Here is a 22,988-nt window from a genome sequence, read left to right as displayed (position 1 = left end):
AAAGAGAAAGGCTATGTAGTTAAATCCAAGCTTTAGATAAACAATGAATAATGTTTTAGTATAAGCACATGCTATACAGAGATCCCACGTTTACCCAGCAGCCCAGTACCCTACAATGTTAGTGTTCACCTGTGGTTTGTTGGATGAACCTTAAATCATGAGAAAATAAACACTCATTATCTGCCTATAATTTACCACACCAATATATACGAGGGATTAGATGTTCTTTAAACACATTTGGAATACAAGAACTCAAATGAGAATTTTCCCCAAGGTGACAAGACAGTATGAGATAAGCTCAAGGCATTCTCTTGGCTCAGTCTGAAAGTGAGGAGCCAATCCTAAAGACTCCAGGGCCCAGGGGCCTATGAGCTCCCCTCACTACTGTTTCCTTCCCTATTCACGAGCAGATAGGTAGGAAGCAGATGGCGCCTCCTTGAGCTCTAGATCTTGGGTGACCAGCAGTGACCACTATTTTGTGAGCAGAAATACATGAGACACTAAGTAGAAATAGGTCTCAAACTGTACTTAGCCATTCATTCAAGATGGTAGGAGCCTACATCTTAACTGCTTCTCTGAAGTAGTTCTTCAATGTGAGAGTCTCCAGCTGATCAAGGAGCTGATAAAGGATGGAAGCTTCCTTTTAGTTTCCTTTTCATGAAGGATTTTACTTCAGGAGGTGCTCCTCAGTTGGCATGGAGTTTAAGATTTCTTCAAAGCTGATGAACTGGCTCTTAACATACTGTTAAAGTAAAAGCAGCATTACATGCTAAGAGCATTTAACACTAGCTGCCTTTTGTGCTAGAGGGCACATGAGCTCACCAGAGTAAGAAAACACTCCTCATATGGGACACTGTCATGCCATACTACTTTTCCCTCCATTTTTATCTCCTTTTGGGATGTTGGGCATGAATCCATATGCACTCGGCCTCAAACCACTTAGTCATGAGGGATCCTGCTGCCTTGTCAGGCCAAGGAGCCACCCCAACACTAACTGAAATTAAATCCCAGTGTCAGTGGCTAAGAAGTTTTTCATTTGCATTACTGTTTAATGCAGGTACTCCTGGATGGACCTCCCTCATACCTCCTCAGAGACCCAGGTTCCTTCCAAGTTGTGGCTGTGTCCCCACCCCACCTTTAGGTCCAAGATTCTCATCCAATAAAGGCAGGAAGAAGCATATAATTCATCATATGACTAGAAACCAGTGCAGCACAAGAAACATGTGAAACAAGGAAACATTTCTCCCTCCATGGAACAGAGCAACTCTTCAACCATAGTGAGCACAAGATTGTGGAAGAACTGTGAACCATGCTTACCTGTGGCATGTATTTCATGTCATACCCTACTGGCTAGATCTCAGCACATCTTAATAAGATATGAGCTAGAAACTAGTCAAGCTTTTTGCCTGAAGTGACTCCAAAAGAATGGACCAACATGCCCCTGGTGTTTCAGAGGGCAATTCCCTTTTCTTCCTTAGAATCATCTTTGGGGCCTCGCAGGTAGCATGGTGGTTAAGGGCACTGGACTTCCACATGGTCAGCCATGGTTCGAGTCCTGGACCTGGCAGCTTGCTTTCTTGTTTTCCCTCACTATCTGTCTCTCCTCTTTCTCTCTCACTTTTTCTCTCTCTGATCAAATTAAAATAAAAAATAATTTGTTTTGGAGAGGTTTTTGCTATAGGGAGCGTGTGCTCACCAGAAAGACAGAGACAGAGAGACAGAAAGTGAGAAATCACCCCCCCAGGGGGGGATGGCCACGCTGCAATCCCTTCTCTCGGGATCTTGGGCATGCGCACACACACGTGCCTCGCGTGAGTTTAAGCCACTGGGTCCTGAACTCAAACCACAGTTGGCTAGGTGGGAGTCCAGTGACAGCCATTACGCCAACTGCTGATCCCAATCATTCTTTAAAATATTATCTTAATACTGGTATTTCGAAAGTTAGTATTAGAAGTTACTTTTTAAAAGCTACACCTGACAGCATGCTTTTAGGCAGGAAATTTAAATCTGCCTCAATTATTCTTGTAGGCAACATTGACCTATATAAATTACTGTTGTTTTACCTGCTTTGTACACTTCTGTATAAACCCCCAGTGTTCTTCAAATTCTCTTTTGAGCACCTGCAATCCCATGCTGTTGCAAAACAGTTGTCTCTAGGAGTCCTTGCTTCTCTGACCACTGAAGATAATGTTTCAACTTTTTTCTATTAGGTAGAAATCATAACCTTTTGAGAAAGAGAGTCATGTTAGGATATGATAACTAAGAGGGAAGAATCATTTATTCTAACTTTCAAAAATTTTGAAGGGGATAAGTGCTATTAGAAGAATTGCTAGGTACTACATTGCAGTCATATTCAATAAGTTATAGAACTAGGTAACAGTGGCTAATCTCAATAGCCAACAGCAAGATGGTATACACTTCTGGGAGATCTATAGTCATCTACAAGATAGTCTCACTAATAAGCTTTAAAACAAGAGAAGAACAAATTAAGCTACGCCATAGAGATGCAGTTGGATGGGACAAACAGCCCTGCTTCAAAGAATCTCAAGAAAAGGATGGAAAAACCTAGATTCACACGTAAGGTTGGGCACTAAGAAATCTAAGGTTCACAATGGATATTTCATTGTTATCAGAGTTCATGTTTTTTGTTTTGTTTTGTTTTTTGTTTAAGTTTTTTTGTTTTTGTTTTTGTTTTTGTTTTGCTATAGGGCACATGTGCTCTCCTGAAAGAGACAGAGAGACAGAAAGTGAGAAATCACCCCCTGGGGGGATGGCCACACCGCAATGCCTTCTTCTCCATTCTCCTCTTGGGATCCTGGGCACTCAAGCACACACGCCCAGCATGAGTTTAAGCCATCAGGTCCAGGACTCAAACCATGGTCAACTACATGGGAGTCCAGCGACGTAGCCATTATGACAACTGCTGGTCCCAGAGTTTGTTTGACCAGTTCATGGTTCCTTTTAGTTTATATATGGATAGTGTAATTTCTGTCTTTAGTACTTAAGCTTTTATAGAAATCTGAAGGACAGATTATTCTATTTCTAAAATTAGGACTATTAGGTCTTTTCTTCCCTAATTGCCAGAGGGTGTATATACTCACCAGAGAAAAACAGAAGGAAAGGGAGAAAGTACCCCCAAATGGGTTGTGGTCATGCTATAATCACTTGTCCATTTCTCCTTTGGGCATGTTGAGCATCCATGCACACATAGTAGGCATGATTTTCAAGTTGCCAGGGCCAGGATTTGAACTGCACGGTCAGCCATGTGGGATCTGGCTCTGTATTTAGTCTTTCCGTAGGACTTAAGACATGTCAGCCAATCAGACATCCTCCTAAACACATTTTACATTTGACAGAGGGTACATGCATTTGCCAGAAACTATCTCCCTCTTTCATGAGGTGTGGTCAAACCATAATCCTTTATTCTCCATTTTCCATCCTCTCAGAAATACACACATTTCTGGTGTGTTTAAGCCACTGAGGCTGGGATTTGAATGGTAGTCATTCATGTGGAATCCCATTCCTTTAAACACTGAGCTATGGGGCCAACCCCCTTCTGAATTATTTTCTAAAGACTCTTTGTGGGAGTTGGGGGGAGGCTTCTCAGACCAGCACCATCAATATTCAGTGGAAGACTCATACTACCCTAAGTCAAGCAAGGTAAGGTTAAAAGAAAATCAAAAGACTGGCTTGAGTACCCCAAGCATGTGCAACAGAGCAGGAACAGCAGCAGTAAGTGAGACAAACTAAGTCCAGAAGACTGCCTCAGATCTCTAGCTGCCTTCTAACTGCCCCCAGTATATCCTTGGCTGGCCCCTCTCACATCTCTTTGCCACCATTAATCCCTAAGCTCGAGACATAGAACAGAGAGCAGCAGCAGTGAGATAAACAGGCAGAAGACCACCTCAGGTCCCTCGCTGCCTTCTGCCCGCCCAGAAATATTTTGAGGTTTTTATAGTTTACTGAACCTACCTCCCCCAACTGAAACTCTCCAGTTCAGCCCCTGGTGAACCTGGTCCTAAGAGACTGGGAAAGGTACTAACACCTAAAGCTTGCTTGGAAGACAAGGCCCTCTACCAAGAACAGGCCTGAGAAGTAGAGCTCTTCCTTCCCTCTGGCACGACAGAATCAACAACAGAAAAGCAGGAAGAAGCATATAATTCATCAGATGACTAGAAACAAGTAAAGCACAAGAAACATGGGAAAACAAGGAAACACCTGTCTCTCCATAGAACAGAGCAACTCTTCAACCATAACAAGCACAAAGTAATTCATAGGAATGTCAGAAGAGGAATTCAGAATATTAATGTGACAGATGAGGAAGTCTTTCCAGGATTTGAAGGAGGAGATAGACACCATAAAAAAGAACCATCTAGAGATGAAGACAATAATATAGGAAATCAAGACCTCCTCAAAAGTATTAATAGCATATTGGACCATGCAGAAGACAATCTGAGCTGGAATACAAATCTTTGACTTAGATGGTAAAAAAAATGAGGACAACATGTGAAATGCTAGACACTATTAAGTGCCCGAATATCAGAATATGTATTCCAGAAGGTGAAGAATCAGACAAGGTTATAGAAGATCTATAAAATACTTGCAGAAAGCTTCCCAAAGCTAGATAATTAGACATCCAGACCCAAGAAATACAAAGGACCCCAAATACAATAAACATAAGATCCTCTCCATGGGGGACCAGCAGTTAGAGTAATGGCTATGTTGCTGGATTCGCACATAGTCGACCGCGGTTCGAGTCCCGGATGTGGTGGCTTAAAACTCACGACGGGCACATGTGCGTGCATGCCCAAGATCCCGAGAGGAGAATGGAGGAGAAGGGATTGCGGCATGACCATCCCCCCTGGGGGATGATTTCTCGCTTTCTGTCTCTATGTCTCTCTCTGTCTGTCTGGCGAATGCACGTGCCCTATAGCGAAAACCTCTCAAAAAAAAAAATAAAAATAAAGAAGGAAGTTCATAGCAATTGGTGTACATAAGAAGAGGATGGAAAGAAGGCAAATTGATCACTTGACATTGTGCCTCAGAATTGGAAAAGCAACAGCAAAAAAATCCAAAAAACTTTAGGACAAAGGAAATAATAAAGATCCGAGCAGAAATAAATAAAATAGAAAATTAATGAACTATACAAAAAATAAATGAAAGTAAAAGCTGGTTCTTTACAAAGATAAACAAAATTGATACACCACTAGTGAGACTTATTAAGAAGAAGAAAGGAACCAGGTAAATAAAGTCTGCCATGAAGCTGGCAATATAACAACAGACACAAAAGAAATACAAAACATCATTAGAGGGTACTATGAACAACTAAATGCCAACAAACAAAATATGGATGAGATGGACAAATTCCTGGACACGATCTACCAATATTGATCCAGGAGGATATAAAAAATCTAAATAGACTCATAAGAAGACAGGAGATCTCATCAGTAATAAATAACCTCCAGTGAAGAAAAGCCCTGATCCTGATGGCTTCACCTCTAAATTCTATAAAACTTTTCAAGAACAGTTAACCCCATTCTGCTCAAATTATTTCTAAAGATCCAAAAAGGTGAATTTCTCCCTAATACATTCTATGAAGCCTCCATCACCCTTATCCTTAGAATGGATAAGGACAGGACCAGGGAGGAAAACTACCAATTATCTCCAATGAATACAGATGCAAAGATTTTCAACAAGATACTAGCAAATCGTACCCAACAACATATAGAAAAGACCAGGTAGGCTTTATTCCAGGGGTGTTAAGATTGGTTCAACATACACAAAACCATAAATATAATACACCATATTAAGAAAAAGAAAGATAAAAAACATATGATCATATCAATTGATGCAGAAAAAGCATCTGATAAGATACAACATACCTTCATGATTAAGACTCGCAGCAAAATCAACATAGAAGGGTCATTTCTCAACACAATAAAAGCTATCTATGAAAAACCCATAGCTAACATCATCCTGAATGGAGAAAAGCTGAAAGATTTTCCATTAAACATTGGTACAAGACAAGGATGTTCACTTTCTCCACTCCTTTTCAATATAGTACTGAAGTCCTCACCAATGCAATCAGAAAAGAGAAAATAAAAGGCATTCAGATAGGAAAAGAGGTGAAACTATTTGCAGATGACATGATTGCATACATAGAAGACCCAATGGTATTTATGAAAAAAATTCCTGAAGTAATGTATGAATACAGTGAAGTTGCAAGATACAAAAATCAACATACAGAAATCTATAGCATTTCTATATACAAACAGCAGGCAGACCAAGTTAGAACTGAAAAAAATAATTCCATTTACCACAGCTACAAAAAGTATAAAGATACCTAGGAATAAATCTAACCAAAGAAGTTAAAGACCTCCACAAGTAAAACTATGAAAAGCTAAAAAACGAAATTGAAAATGACATGAAAAAGTGGAAAGACAACCCATGTTCCTGGATTAGAAGAATTAATATAATCAAAATGGCAATCCTACCCAAATTTATTTATATATTTAATGCAGTGACAATAAGAGTACCAGAGACATTCTTCATGGATCTAGAAAAAATAGTCATACAATTTGTCTGGAATCATAAAAGACCTTGCATTGCCAAAGCAATCCTGCACAAGAAGAGTGGAGTGGGCAGCCCTAACCCAAAATTATGCTATAAAGCTGTGGTAATCAAAACAGCATGGTATTGGCACAGAAACAGACAGGTGGACCAATGGAACAGAATAGAGTCCCCAGAAATAAACTCCCAAACATACAGCCAACTGGTTTTTGGCAAAGGGTACCAGTCACTCCACTGGGAAAAGGAAAACCTCTTTAGCAAATGATGCTGGGAAATCTAGATATCCACCTCAGAAAGATAAATCTGAGCCCCTACCTCTCACTATTGACAAAAATCCACTCAAAGTGGGTCAAAGATCTAAACCTAAGACCTCAAACTATAAAACTGTTCCTGGAAAACACTAGGGAAACTCTGGGAGACATTGAGGTAGGCAAAGACTTCTTAAGTAAGATCCCCAGGGCACAGTCAGTCCCAAAAATATACAAATGGGATTACATCAGATTAAGAAACTTTTGCATGGCAAAAGACAGTAATTAGTGTGAATCAACAGTCCTCAGAATGGGGAAAGATTTTTGTAAACTATGCGTCAGACAAGGGACTGATAACCAGAATACACGAGGAACTCAAGCAGCTATCCCAAAATAAGATGATCAACCCTAATAAAAGATGAGAGAATGAGTTGAAAATATTAAGGATGACATATGAATAGCCAAAAGATATATGAAAAAATGCTCAACGTCCCTCATCGTAAGGGAGAGGCAGATCAAAACCACAATGAGATAACCTAATCCCAGTCAGAATGACTAAGATTAAAAAATAATAAGTGCTGGTGGGGGTGTGGTGAAAGGGGAACTCTCTTACATTGCTGATGGGAATGTAAATTGGTCCAGCCGCTGTGAAGAACAATTTGGAGATTCCTCAAAGATCTACAAATAGAACTACCACATGATCTAGCAATTCTACTCCTTGGTATCTACCTAAAGGACAGAAGAACCCTTAGTCAGAAAAGTGCTTGCACACTAATGTTTATTGCAGCAGTATTCACAATTGTTAATGCATGGAACCAACCCAAATGCCCATGAACAGATGAATGGACTGAAAAAATGTGGCACATATATTCTGTGGACTACTACTCAGCTATTTAAAAAAAAAAATCAAGATCCTGGCTTTACAATAGATGAATATGGAAGGTTTACTGCTGAGTGAAGCAAGCCAGGCTATGAAAGAGACATTGTATGTCTCCACTTTATATACTGATTTTCACACTCTATGGCCCAAACTGAATAACTAAAGGATTCATAGTAAACATAATAAATGGTTGTGAATACCAGATACAGTGTGGGGAAAGGAAAGGTGAAGCAGTAGAGTCTGAGGAAGGATATTAAAGAAAAAAATAGAGAGGCAAGGCATTTATGGGACAAAGAAATGTGTTATTATCTATTGAGGGATAACCTTACAGTATCATCACCTGGACCAGTGCAAAATGTACATGTGTTGGAATTTTCACTTTGTAAGTAACGTGACTGAATGCATAAAAGAAATTGAAATAAAGGGACCAGCAGTTAGCGTAATGGCTATGTCACTGGACTCCCATGTAGTCAACCACGGTTCAAGTCCTAGACCCGGCGGCTTAAACTCACACCGGGCACGTGTGCGTGCATGCCCAAGATCCCGACAGGAGAATGGAGGAGAAGGGATTGCGGTGTGGCCATCCCCCCGGGGGGTGATTTCTCGCTTTCTGTCTCTCTGTCTCTCTCTGTCTTTCTGGCGAGCGCATGCGCCCTATAGCGAAAACCTCTCCAAAAAAAAAAAAAAAAAAAAAGAAAGAAAAAGAAAAAGAAATTGAAATAAATAAAAAAGTGGATAAATACAGAAGATTTACTACTAAGCAAAACAAGCCAAACTATGAAAGGCATTGTATGTCTCCACTTTACATAGAAATGTCTACATTGTATGGTAGAAACTGAAAGATTGGAAGATACAAAGCATAGAGAACAACTGGATACAAGAGACAGTGTGGGAAGAGAGTGGGAAATGGAGGGTGAGAAGAGGTGAATCAAAGGGGAAAAAAGAGCAAAACATTTCAAAGACACAGAGATGAAAAATCTCATTCCTAAGCATTTATCCAGAACATAGGAAGTCACTGTGAGAGAGACACATGTTCATTTTTGTTATTCACAATAGCTAAGATGTGGAAGAAACCTAAGTACCCAAAAACTGGTGCTTAAATTAAGAAAATCTTGTACATACACATGATAGACACTCAGCCATGAAGAGCAGCTAGACCCTATCATTTGATACAAAGTGGACAAATACAGAAGATTTAGTGTTATGTGAAAATAAACCAGTTTAAGAAAGAAACATGGTATGTTGCTGTTTAACGTACCAGAAGTCTGCACTCTGGCAGATTGAGTTTTATTGATACAGAAGCAGAGAGGGCAACTGTGGATACCAGAGACTGCATGGGGAATGAGGAGTGGAGGGGAAGGACTCAGGAAAAACATCTGGCACAAGACTACATTTACACAGGATGGATAACTTATGGGACAGTATACAACAGTAAAGAAAATTTATATATATATATATATGTATAATCAAAAAAAGGAATAGAAGGAAAATCAAAAGTATATAGTTCTACGCTCTTTGAATATGGTGACACTTGATTATAATATTGTAAACAGGCTTCAAAAGACATTCATTGTACCCCAGAAATACGTATAGTAAACAATTAAATAAATGAAAAGAGATGACTGGATCCGAGTTAGGTTATCTTAACTAAATACCCTTATTGCTCTGCCCACTTCCAACAATAAGATCCTGCTCTTCCTCACCACCCTCTACTGCCAGGTAAAACAGGACTACTCCTAAAAACACTAAGGAGTCACATATGCCCAAGACTTCAGGAAGTATGGAATCCCCTGGATCAAATATTAGAATCTAGTGTATTTTTATCATTTTCTCCCATTCTTAGCATCCACCTAGTATTTGTGGCTGACAGGCATGAAAGGAAGGGGGAAGTGGGGGAGGGGAGAAATCATACACCTACTTCCCGTCATCTTTGTGCACCTCATTTATTCTGTCATTAACAGAAGAGTAGAAGCCTCCTACCCTACAAGCCAACCTGTAATCTATACCTTAAGCAAGGTTTACCTTTCAGAAATGTAAAACATGCATCTGTCATAGACTCTGCTTAAGACATGAGATTCTATGTCTTAAGCCTAGTTCTGCTTAAGACAAGAGATTCTCATGTCTTAAGCCTAGTTCTACTGGATCACCTTCCTGACTTTTTAAAATGGGATCCCTCACCATAAGGGATCCTCCAGGAAACACCCAGATTTCTTTTACTCTATTGCCAAAGTGTTAAAACAAGTTGTCTATACTCCACCCCCATTTTTTCATGTAGTCAGTCGTTTCCAACATTCTAACATCTCTTAATACCAAGTTAACCCAGTTTTGATAAGTGAGACAGGTGTTCCCAGTTCATTCGCCCTACTAAGCTCTTCAACACTTGACTTTTCTTGATGTTAACTGCCTCATCACCACATCTCCTGCTCCTCAATGCTCCCCTCCTTTGCTTGTACTTCTGCCCATCCATTAAATAGATGTTTGAGCTCCTCACGGTAACCCATGTTGACAGCTGGGCAGTTTTTGGAGTTATTTCGTAGCAATGCCATCCTGCACAAGTGAATTCCAAATCAATCTTCCCAGCACTAATGTTGCTTTGGGACTTCCAAGTTCAATAATCTATGTATCTATTTAATGCTTATACTGAGATGTCCTATACATGACAGGAAATGAGCCCACCAAGACTGAGTTAGTGATCTCCCACGAATCCCCACTGGTGTCTTATTCCTTAACTCATAACTGAAAGCATTCAAACTGTTTAGTTATGACAACCAAATTCTTGGGCTTCTCATTTGTTCCCCCTTCTCTCCCTAACCTGGTCATCAAGTCCTGTCATTTCTTCTACTCAAGTCTTCCACCCATCTACTTTCCCCCACCTCCATTGTTAGAAAACCAGTTACTCAGAAATGGTAACTTTTACTTACTCCCACACAATGCCACCACAATGCTTTATCTATTCTGCCATCAGAGTAAATTTTAAGGGATACGTCTGACAATACCTCAATATTTCAAATACTCTGTTTTTAACATGGCTTTAAATTCTTGGTAGAAGTCAGGGTTAAGAAACAAACCATCCTAGGTGTCTGATGCAGAAATAGAACATAGAATTAAGAGCTTACAATATCCTTGAAAGAGAGACTTTAGACTTTGCCAGAATAGCACCATGGAACTTGCCTGCCAGGGGAGATTATACCTTTACCATGATCTAGAATATGGGGAATCACGAAGGCACAACTTCCTTCAACTAATAAAGCTAGTACCAGATGCTAGAACACTACTGTGAACAAAACTATCCCCACATACTGGCTTGCCTGTAGATGACAGCCTTGAGTGCATCTAGTTGGCAGAATCTGATCTCATATAGAAACTTAGCTATAAAAACATAGGAAGAAAAGCATAGGAAGAGGCTGGGCACGGCAACATCCACCCCTTGGAAAGAACTACTGGAGGCTGGAGAATTGTGGCATCAAAACCAGCTCTCTCCCTTAGCTAACCCCAGTCAGAATGACTAAGACTTAAAAAAAAAAAAATAAGTTCTGGGGGGGTGTGGTGAAAGGGGAACTCTCTTATACTGCTACTGGGAATGTAAATTGGTCCAACCACTGTGGAGAACAATTTGGAGATTCTTCAAAAGTCTACAAAGAGAACTACCATATGATCTAGCAATCCTACTCCTTGGTGTCTACCCAAAGGACAGAAGAACTCTTAGTCAGAAAAGTGCTTGCACACTAATGTTTATTGCAGCAGTATTCACAATTGTTAAGACATGGAGCCAACCCAAATGCCCATGAACAGATGAATGGATTGAAAAACTGTGGTACATATACTCTATGGAATACTATTCAGCCATAAAAAAACCTGGCTTTTGACAGAAAATGAAGAATATGGAAGATTTACTGCCGAGTGAAGCAAGCCAGGCTATGAAAGAGAGACATTATATGTCCCCACTTAATATATACCAAGTGTCCACACTATGACTGAAACTGATTGACTAAAGGATATAGAAACACAGTAAATGGATATAAATACAAGATATAGTATGTGTGAAAGAGCAGGGTCTGAGGAAGGACATTTAGAAGAAAAATAGAGAGGCAAAGCATTAATAGGATAAAGAAATGTGGTATTATCTGTTGAAGATATTTTATAGTTTTATCAACCAGACTAGAGAGAAATGTTCACATATTGAAATATTCACTTTGTAAGCTAAATAATGTGATTGAATGTATAAAAGAAAACGAATTTTTGGGGGGAGACGTTTTTGCTATAGGGCATGTGTGCTTGCCAGAAAGAGAGAGACAGAGAGACAGAAAGCGAGAAATCACCCCCTGGGGTGCCTAAAAAGACACCTTCAAAAGTAAATGATATGAAGTATCAAGAAGAGATGCATTGACAGGTAAATGTTGGCAGTTGATTTTTATTATCAGGAACATTAACCTTGAATTTCCAGCACTGGTTGTTCTTAAGACTCTTCTTAGTAGATCTATTAACAATATGCTCAGTTTTGTTTTTGACTTGGTCAGTAAAAATCTTGTAGAAATTCTTACAAGTACCTCTAAATAGCCTCAACTCTTGTCTCTTGCCCACAGAACCTAAGATATTTACTCTCTGGCCCTTTACTGAAAGGACTTGCTGATCTCCATTTTCTTGGCAGGAAGGAACAAAATAAAACTCCTAGCCTATTCTATGCTAGCAATGAATTTCATTAAGTTGATCTAATTTTCACCTCTAAATAGGAGTATAGTTCAGGATCTCACCTAACTTCAGGTAGGCAGGGTGCTTTGTATTGACTCACAAATGCAAATCCAAATAGTCTGCAGAAAAGAAGTTGGACAATACTTAGTTCAGGCTGAAAGGCTAACTCTGGCTTCAAGGAGTTGCATGCCCAAACTTCTAATTTGGCAACCTTCAGTTGCTAGTCAAATAGTCTGATGGATTTTTTAGGAGACTCGAGCATCTCTGAAGTGAAGAAGTGATAGTCATTAATCAGGTGGTAAGATTATAGATAATTAATGAACAGACAGGGCAGGTATTACCATATCACAATCTCTGCAGCCTTATTCATTCATTAGAACTGTGTTTTAAATTTAGACACCAATTCCACAAGTTAGCTACTGTTGGTTACTTACAAGATCAGCTCACTTGAGAATTGGCTAGTCAAGTGGCAGGGATTACGAGATGCATAAGACAACTTTATACTCACTTTCAGTCTAGACAAAACCAACTTGAACTCTCCATACAACTTTGTCTGATACTTATGGCATTGTTAGCTTGGAGAAAGAAAAGAAATAGCTCTTTCGCTTCAGATCATCTTGAAGATTAGATATTTATAGCCTACCACATTCATAAAAATTGATTAAAGATAGGACATAAAACTGTTTTCTTTTGACTACAAAGGAGATCTCATTTTCAGGTCTTTGAGCACAGTAAAGTATGATCTCTAACAGTAAGGTTTTTGAAGAGTCAGATTTATGTATTCCTTGATATAGATGGAATATACCTCTAGTTTTGTTCACCATACTGAGTAATACTTCTTATAGAAGTCAGTAACTCATAGCCCTAAGAAACCCAGTAAATTCTCAAGAGAAGCAAGCAGGTATATAACCTGAAGATAACATTTCAAATATATCAAATCTATGATCCCATGACCTGTTTGAGATTAGAGAACTCTAGAAACATCCAAGATTGATGAATACCACCCATCTCCAAAGAGAGGAGAGATGGTGAGCCTAGTATTTGACTGTAGTAAAGTTAATGGCCAAAGATAGGAGTTATAAGACTGAAGCAATTATTCAAGATTAGAATTTGTTTTTTTAAGAGCTAGATACTATAATTAGTGTTAGTGTAGACTCAATGGAAGTCAGAATAGTAATAGGATAGTTTCAATGTATTATAAGAATGTAACCTGAAAATGGCAATTCTGTTTATTTAACACTCTTCAAAGATGACATCAAGAACATTTATAGCAATAAGATCCTCAGCAGCAGCAATCTTTACCCAGATAAAAAGGGTTACCCCAGAAAGAAGATACAAGATGTAAGATGAATAAGAGAATTATCTCAGGCCTTTCGACCCCAATGTGGTCCCTTTCGATCCCAATGTGGTCCCTTATGCTTCAGCTGCTTAGAAGACTTCAGAATAGGAGTACCACATTCAAAGTATTTCCCAGCCTCTTGAAGTCCAAGATGAAACCATTCCATCAGCTCCTTGAGGCAAACATCATGCCTAACAGAAGCTCCCAACAGGCCAAGCAGGAATGGCATCCCCACTATCAGGTAAACCAAAGCTGAAAGTACCTTATTTGCTATTCAAGAGCAGAGCTGGAATCCCTATTTAGTTTGACTCCATTTCCGATTATGTCACCCTTGAGTTGCTGGCATCAAAATTTCATTCACAATTCATGGTAGTACAAATGAGCTTAAGAACCACCTGAGAGAAAAAGTGAACCATAGGAGGTAGGTCTTCAATTCCAGGTCCACCCAGCCAAAAGGGAACAAGCTGCAGTATCGTAGTATTCTGCCAGCAGCCCTGTTCTTACAAGGTTTTTGGACCTGCCCTCCTCCAATACCTGCATTGTCAGGGATTGAAATTGAACCAGATTATGCTATGCTAGACAGGCTAGTAACTATGGACTCTGCTTTGTTCTCAGATCCTAAGGACACAGTCCAAGCCATAGAAGCTCCATAGGCTTTTGAAAATGACAAGAGTCCAAATATCTTCACTTGCCTTTATTAGTTTCTCTCCCTGTCTATTACTAGCCAGCTGGAGCCATAGGGTCCTGCTGCTGGTCTAATTCTGGGCCTTTGTCTGGTGAGGGTTATTAATGCTTATAGCATGAGAGCAACCTAGGAATTTTTTTTAAAGTCCTCAAAACAATATCCCTGATGAGATATGAAAGTCCTACCATACTAGCAAATCGCATTCAATAGCACATTGAAGAGCTTATACACCATGACAAGGTAGGTTTTCTCCCAGGGATGCAAGGATGGCTCAACATATGCAAAGTATAATAGATCACATTAAAAGATGGAAATACAAGAGCCATGTGATTACATCAATGATGCAGAAAAGGCATCCAATGAAAGACAACATACTTCCATGAGAATCTTTTCCTCATTCACTTTTGTTTTCTTTTAGGTGTGCTTTCAATCCAAATTTGAGTCAAAGACTTTCCTATCTTCCCCATGGGGAAAAGTACTGCAAAAAAGCAGTCATTTGAGCAAAATATGATGCCATTAAATGGCTGAATATTTGTATTATGGGTATTCTTAGAAAACCTCTTTCACGATGTATTAGTTGAAAACTTTCCAAACTTGGAGACATACAGAAATATGAATTCAGGGAGGAGGAAAAAAAAAGAAAGACTAACTACATAGATTTACATAAGATCCTCTCCAAAGCCTATCACAACCACACTGACAAAAACCAAAGACAAACAATATTTTTAAAATGACAAATATCAGGTTATTTATAAGGGTTATTCCATTAGACTAATGGCAGGCCTCTCAACTAAAATAATGCAGGCAAAAAAATAAAAAACCAGGACAACACATTTAGTGACATTGGGTGGTCAGGGTCACAGGGACGCTAAGTCCACAGCCTGGACCTTCGCTGACTATGGGTGGTACTCTCTGCTGCCTCAGTGGCTCCCTCTCTGAAGAACACTGCTCTCCTAGGTCCAGGGGTATTGTAGGCAGCAAGGGTCTTTCACACAGAACAGCCATGTCTTGCCCCTGTACCACCTCTTCCTGAACGTGGAGGAAAATTTAGTCTTGGATTGACCCTGAGGAGTTTTTCCAGTTCCTTTATCCTAACTCTGGTGTAGCAAGACCTTATGTGCTTGAAACTGGGCCTAATCTTGTATTTTCTATCCAAAGAAATATATGTGATTACCCCAGAGACCTTCTCTACAATATCAATAGTAGGGTTACTTGTCTATGCAGTTAAGAAATATGGTGCTGCTGTTAGAGAATTTGATGATAAACTCAAAAAGCAAATATTACCCAACTAGAAGCAGCAAAGCTGGAGACTATCCAACAAATCCAGGATGCAACCGATCTGGAGAAGTCACAGCAGGCACTGGTTCAGAAGCGCCATTATCTTCTTGATGTCTAGAGGAATAATATTGCTATGGCCTTGGAGGTTCCTTATTGGGAACAGCTGCATAGAGTGTATAAGGAGGTAAAGAATCACTTGGACTATCACATTTCCATGCAGATTATGATGGTTCAAAAGGAACAAGAGCACATGATCAACTGGGTGGAGAAGCATGTGGTGCAAAGCATCTCTGCCCTGCACGAAAAAGGGACAATCGCCAAGGGCACTGCAGATTTGAAGCTGCTGGCAAAGAAGGCCCGAGCACAGCCAGTTCTGTGAATGTGTCTATCCCAGTTAGACAGCCTGAAACAGTTGACTGGCTACGTGTTTAGAATCAGTCTATATGGCAAAATCTTTGTATATTGCTGTCTCCTGAAGTTACAGTTTACCTGTCCTAAAAATGAGAAGTTAGATTTCCATATAGTGAACTAAGTCTTACTGGCCAACGAGAGGTTTCTCATTCTTATTACTCTGCATTCGGAGTTGTTTCATGATCATTTTTGAAATAAGCAGTTTGCTTTTAATAAGGCTTGCTCCTTGACTGAAGATTACCAAGTAATAACTTAAATTTGTAATTTTACCATCATGAAAAAGTGGTAAGGGGGGGAAAAAAAAAAAAACCTTAGTGATGTTGAATATGCCACTTACCCAGCAATTCTATGGGTAGATACCTCAGAGCTCACAAGTACATATGATCTCTTTTCTAATGGAAGACTCAAGATAGCACAACATATTATCTGCAATGAGCAACATACTATGCAATTGGTAAGTCTCACCTAGACTTGTGTGGCAATATGGCCAAGTCTCAGAAGTACTTAGCCAAAAGACAGGAATATAATGCCATTTACCCAGATTAGCACACTAAAAGCTACTCTCCAGGATAGACAAAGCAAAACACAAAGCCCAAGGGAGCAAGCCACATGGGAAGTGTTGAGAAATGTCAGGGTAATATGATAAGTTGCATTTGCTGTGTTCCAGACAATCTACTTCTGAAGTGTTAACTACTATAGGAGGGTTGAGACCATGAGGTACGGTGGGAACCAGGAGGCTTCCAGATCCCTCCTCAGGAATGAGACTTGTCTAGCTACCAGCAACAGATCTATAACATCAGTCCCCTGAGGAACTGCCTCACACATGATCATGAATTCTTCCAGACTGATCTATATAGGAAGGATGAGTTCCTACTCTTTTGTCCAAGATTGAAGTGACTTTGAAAAGCTGTCTAGTTTCAGAGTACCCCACTATGGTGTCTGAGGGTTCACTTGAGTCTGAAGCACAGCTCAACTTCTCTCTGCCCATCTTTATATGCCTTTCTTCTTCCATGTAGACATCAGTCTGGAGAATATGCCCTAATAACCTTCTGCATGTTGGTCTCCACCTTTAACTGCTTCCTAGGAACACTTAGGCCTATCAGAAAGGTGAGGTCATAGAGCAACCACCACTGTAGAACTGAGACAGGCAAATACAAACTCACAGCTGATATCAGTTTACCTGTAGATGCCACTAGAGCTAGTAGTTGGGGTGGGGTGGGGGGACACTTAGATGGTCATTTTGACAGGTTTCTGGAGGTTAAGCTGCTAGATTAACTTGAGTAAGCCGTTATAGTAGGGGGACTACAGACTTCCATGGATTTCATCTTTAGGATCACCAGATTCTCCATGAACACAAAGAAAATCTAGGCAAGGGAGGGAAGGATAAACATTTCAAAATATGCTCAGTATCCTCCTTCATAACAACAACAACAACAAAGCCACAAAACTTTCTCCCAGAAACAATCACATTACCAGAGACTTCTGCCTGGGAAGACCGATCAAATGGCTCAAGCCCCTCCAGCCTTCCTTTCTCACTTTAGTGGAGAAAGATGCCGATAGGTCTCAGGCCCATTAAAAAGACTTAAATCATGAGTCTACATGAGGCTTTCCTTCCCCTACATTTTACCCCGTTAACAGAGCTCCCCTGTAACAGTGGATTACAGCTGAGAGAGCCCAAGACATGAGACCTCTTTAAGGAGGAGTTGTTAGGGAAACCCAGGCACTGATGAAAGGATACTAGAGGAAAAACCCAAAGCCTCTGGTCCCTACAGCTACCACTAAACTTATTCCAGCTCCCATCTAAAATAGGACCTTATTTTAAACACTGAGAGCTTTAGTTCTTATTTAGTTTATCATGTCCAGCTTATAAGAACTATTATAGAGCATACTAAAAGGAAACATGGTCTGAAAAGCAAGCAAGCATAATGGCCTGTCTTAGATGACAGATCTTGGAATTACCAGATAGGAGATTTAGAATAACTGATGAATATATTTGGGTCTCCAATGGGAAAAGGCGATGTGCAAGAACAGATGGGTAATATAAGCAGAGAGATGGATGCTCTGAGAGGAGTAAAAGGAAATGTTTGAGATCAAAAACACTAACAAAGAATGTTTTTCTACATCTGTAGCCCGCCAACGGAAGTAGGCAGCATGAAGATAACAGAAAATCCTTAGAGATTAACCTACTGTGGAAAGCCAGTCACACATCAGCTCAGCCTTCAGTCCAGGATTACCCAGTTTGAAGTTCAGCCGAGATGGAGCTTGCCATCTTTGAGTGTCTACCGATTGTGGAAACAGATCCCTCCCCCACCAGATACACAAGACAGCAGAGACAGAATTGTTGAAATTGAGCATCTTTAAGAACTCTTGCTAAGAATGGATTTAGATAGCAGACTCTCAAGATCATTCCTGGGTGGGATTCTTGAGTCAATGTGTAGAGTCTAAGCCAAGCCAGGAGCCTGCTGGCCAGAAGGGAAGAGGGCTCTGATTCTTGAGCACTCAGCTCATTTCACAACACCAATAACTTACTGCAAGGCAGGACCTACAAGGATTTGAGTTTTACCCCACTCACGGCTGTAGCCAGAAAAGCACAGCAAGGATGAAGTTATTTATCAACTATTCCTGGAATAGCTGATGATTAGTAGACACTGCAGGGACCAGTCTGCTTTGACAGAAATAAGAATCAAATGGCAGAGACCTGGATATGTTCATGAAGACTTGAAGGATGAATGCATGACGCTACCTGTTTTTGTCCACATCTATATGCAGGGACACAAACCCCTCTTTTCTAAGACTATGCCCTTAAGACGAGTCATTGCTCATTTCACTAAACAGACGTCAGCAGGAGCTCCAATAGGTGAGAGCATGGAGACATCTTTCAGACTTCCATTCAAGACACATCCCCTGGCAACAGGACAAGGAGGTAAAATGGCTGCAACATTTCTGGGAACTACTCAAATAAATGATAGTATTACTTACCACGGTGACAAAATATCTTCCCTACTCATTATCCAGAAAGAAGTGCCTTAGGCCTGATGGCGTTTCTTGTTGAGAACCCTCATGATACCAGCAGGGCATGCTTAGGCACCTCTAGGTTCCAGGAAGGGTCCCTGAAGGAACCTTATCAAGACATCCCTTTGGAGATGGGAACAGGGTTTCTTTGCAAGCCAGACCAGCCCTTCTCGAGCCTGTCTCTGCCCACCAGAGAAGTGAGGGAAACCCCACATGAGAGGAACACCAAGACAGACCATAAAAAGATTAATGGAGTCCAAAAGTCATATATGGTCTGGGAATGTCCCAAAATCTTTAAGTATCTGTCACTTATCAGACCACCAGAGGAGACAAGAATGAGAGGCTATTTGTGCCAAGTGTCACAAAGGCTTCCAGACATCAGACCTAAGGATGCATCAGACAATACACACAAAATACATTTACATGTAGCATGTGTGAAAAATCCTTCAGCCACAGAACTAGTCCAAGTTCACAAGAGAATACACACAGAAGAAAAGCCCTACATACGTCCCCTTTGCCAGGGAAGCTACCACCAAGTCACCTACATACCACTGCCACCTGAGGACTCACTAGAAAGGTATCTTCAAGTGTTTTCCTCAACAGAAGCTTCCTTCCCTGTTGCCCTGATGTCTACAAATAGATGCATGCATCTACATTTCCATAGGACTTACCTACTTCTATTACAACACATAACTTCCTGATTACACTTCCCATTTACTGTCTAACTCACTAAGGCTGGCATAGAATTTGTCCGCTTTGTTCACTAAAGTATTCCAAGTGCCTAGAAAAGTGGCTGACCCATATGATATGTTCAACAAATGTATCGGCTGAGTAAGAAAGGAAATTCTTAAGCTAAAGTGCAAAGAGAACCAAGACCTGACCAGGGTTTCTGACCAGCAGGTATGGAGAGCTATTCTAAGCAACGCTCTACCTGTCTCCACCCCTTCTCCACAGACTTTGAAGCAAGTGGGGAAGAAGTTCCTGGGTGACCTGGACATGAGGCTCTCCAACCCGGAGGCATCCCCCAGTCCTGTGCACAGCCAAGAGGTAGGACTCCCTCCATTTCCCACACATCCCTGCCTCTCTTGCTGTGCCTGGAAACCATCTTGACTTTTCTGTCCAGCCCTGGCTCCAAGCAAGGGTTGAGTGCTGGCCTCTTTTCTTCCAGGCTTTTCTTCTTGGGAAATCAAATTCAGGTACCAGATCCCCAAGCTGGTCACTGTCCCCATTACTACAGTATGTTCTTAGTCTTCTGGAACCCAGGGCTACCACCGTTTCTAGTATGCCCTAGTTCCTGGAGGCAGGGTGCTGTTGACTTCTTTGTAAGGGCTTGTACTGAGGCATGACTCAGAATAGCCAGCCACCCTGGCCTCAGCAGCCCCTCTGGGCCAGGTGTCTCCAAAGATCAGGACCAGATAAGGAAGTCCCAAACTAAAGACAGAGAGTTGCTTAGCAATTTCTTGGCAAAGAAACCTCCCACCTTGGTCACCCTTTACCCCAGAGGTGAGGGAGAGAGTCTGAAGATGCACGTTCTATCTGACAGAGAGCTCCTGCCTAGGGAAGTCCTAAATTTTGTGGAGCAGAGAGCTACTAGCTGTTTTCCCATACCTGGGTGCTCCACCTCAGGGAGTATCTTTCCTCCTCCCACCCCCACAGGCAGGAGATCCTTTAAGGAGCAGGCTCTGTCCTCCTCCATGGGCATTGCTAGACAGATGCCACCACCATCAAACCGAACAGGCACTGAGAGTACAACTACAGGTGTCTAAAGATAAATCAGATGCCAGAGGCAGAAGGACTGGAACAGACAGGAGTTTTGGAAGTACCAGCCATTTAAATAAGTAGGCCCGAAAGTAGCTAAGATAAAGGGTCTATAGCTGTGAGAGCTTAACTGCCCTAAGGAAGAAATTAGCTTCCTTGAAGTTGGGATTGAAAGACCTTCCCAAATTAGAGATTATAAAACGGATGCCTAAAATGCTAAGGATGAACATGCTAACGTCCAGAGAATAGGAATCTTGGGAAGAAAGTATCAGGAGAATGAACACCTCAAAGCTGAAAGATACTGAAGCCAAAGTGAAAAGGGCTCAATGAGGGGTAAAGCCTCACATCCTATGTCAGTTGGCTCTGATACTGCTATTCCTCACTATGGAGTTAGAAGCTAGAGGAAGGTAGAGAACAGGCCATAGAAAAGACAGACGAATAGCTGAGTTGGGGGCGAGATCAGGCTCTCTGGAGGGAACAACCTTCCAGAGAATAGAGCTGACAGAGGCTGTTCTCAGGGTACACGCAGAAATCTGGGGTACTGCCTCTAGAGGGAGACCCAGGGATTTGCAGAAGAGAATCGAGATCCGTGTATGAGGACCCATCAGAGCATGGAGTGGTCAGGGGAGCTTTTATGAGCCAGGATAGGAGCTCCCCCCCCCACTCGCTATATCAGCTGCAGGGAAAGCAGACGGTGGCGGCTCTAGCAGCACAGCTCAGCCCTCAGGTCCCTACTGTAAGACCCAGGCCTGGGAGGGTCAGCACAGCCCACAGAGGGTTCCATAGCCAGCTGGGAGAGGTACTTCCATTTGATCAGTACAGCCTCACTGAGCCTCTCATTAGCCCCTCTGGCCCCCCAGCCCAGCCACTTTGCCTTCCCAGGCAGGCTCTAGCCTCCTCTACATGGCCTCTGTGTTCAGCCTGGTATCCATCACAGCCTGGCCTCTTTCCATGGAGAATAGGAGGCATTAACACCATTTCTATAAAAAAGGAAATGCATATTTCCCATCAGCAGCCTGTATTCCTGCCACTTGCGATCTAAAGCCACCTACAACTCCCCCACCCCCACCCCTTCACACATCTGATCTCTTTGCAGGAGCCCTCCCTGCGAGACCAAAAGTCACCCTGATCACCCTTTCTCAGGAGTCCCTGCCCTGAGAAGTCACCATGGAGGGTGGTGAGAAACAGTAGCCTATTTCCCAGCACCTGGGTATTCTACCCAAGGGCTCGTTTTTCCTTCACCCATCCACCGTGCTCAGCCAGTCTTTAGGGGAAGGCCAGAGCCCAGTCCTCTATAGGCACTGGGACATCCCCGTGGAAAAATGAACCCAAGCTGAAGTATTCAGTATCAGGAGTGCATCAGTTCATGCTGCCCACACAAGCACTGAGCCCTGTTAGCATCTTCCTGAGCCATCAAACCCAGCCTGACTCTGGACACCAAGCTAGGGCTTCATGACAGATCCCAGTCAACCAGGTGATCCAGGGGCTGCTGAGGACTTCACGGCACCTGAGCACCAACTCCCCAGCCAGCCAAGCACTACTTCAAGACCCTGTTCTCCTACCTAGAGCCTAGGCCTGCAACCAGCCCCAAGTACCTGATCCCAGGTCAAGCATGACCCAGACACTGGGGGGTAGCCCTCCCAGAAGCTTGAGGGCACAACCAAGGAGCCTCAATTCAGTGAGCAAAGTTGAGACTCTCCTCTCCCCAGCTTGGGAATCCAGACAGGCCCAGGCTGCCTTAGGGAGTGAATCCACCCTAGACACCCAGAATCCAGGGCCGAACAAAGCTGTGTTTGCACCCATCCTTCCCCATATCTGGAGGTTCTGTTCCAGCCACACTCCACAGCCAACATCAGGTTCTTTGCAAGGCAGACTACAGAGGCTTCCCAGGCTTCAGCTTCACATTTCCTTCCTGCCCTGCCTTTAATCAGGTGGGAGTCCAGCACAGGTATGCCCAAGAGATCTCTCTCCCTCCAGACAGCTGGTTGGGCTAACACCATGTACACTATCTCCCTGAGCAGGGCGGACTCAGAACTTCCTCTCCAGGGAGGCTGCGGAGAACCCCCCCCCAACCCCCACACCCACCGCAAGCCTATGCCCCAGCCCGCCCCCCACCCA

The 22,988-nt window shown here is 41.9% G+C and overlaps 1 pseudogene; it reads left to right on the top strand.

The window, feature by feature from the left end:
• The first annotated feature begins 15,310 nt into the window (after window positions 1-15,310).
• LOC102502593 (ATP synthase F(0) complex subunit B1, mitochondrial pseudogene) lies at window positions 15,311-16,068 on the top strand (annotated as a pseudogene).
• The last annotated feature ends 6,920 nt before the right edge of the window (window positions 16,069-22,988 follow it).

The sequence above is a fragment of the Tupaia chinensis genome, unplaced genomic scaffold, assembly GCF_000334495.1.
Source record: "Tupaia chinensis unplaced genomic scaffold, TupChi_1.0 Scaffold000072_1, whole genome shotgun sequence".
Lineage (NCBI taxonomy): Eukaryota > Metazoa > Chordata > Mammalia > Scandentia > Tupaiidae > Tupaia > Tupaia belangeri.
Note: the sequence above shows the minus strand (reverse complement) of the source record. Positions and strands in the feature narration are given on the sequence as shown.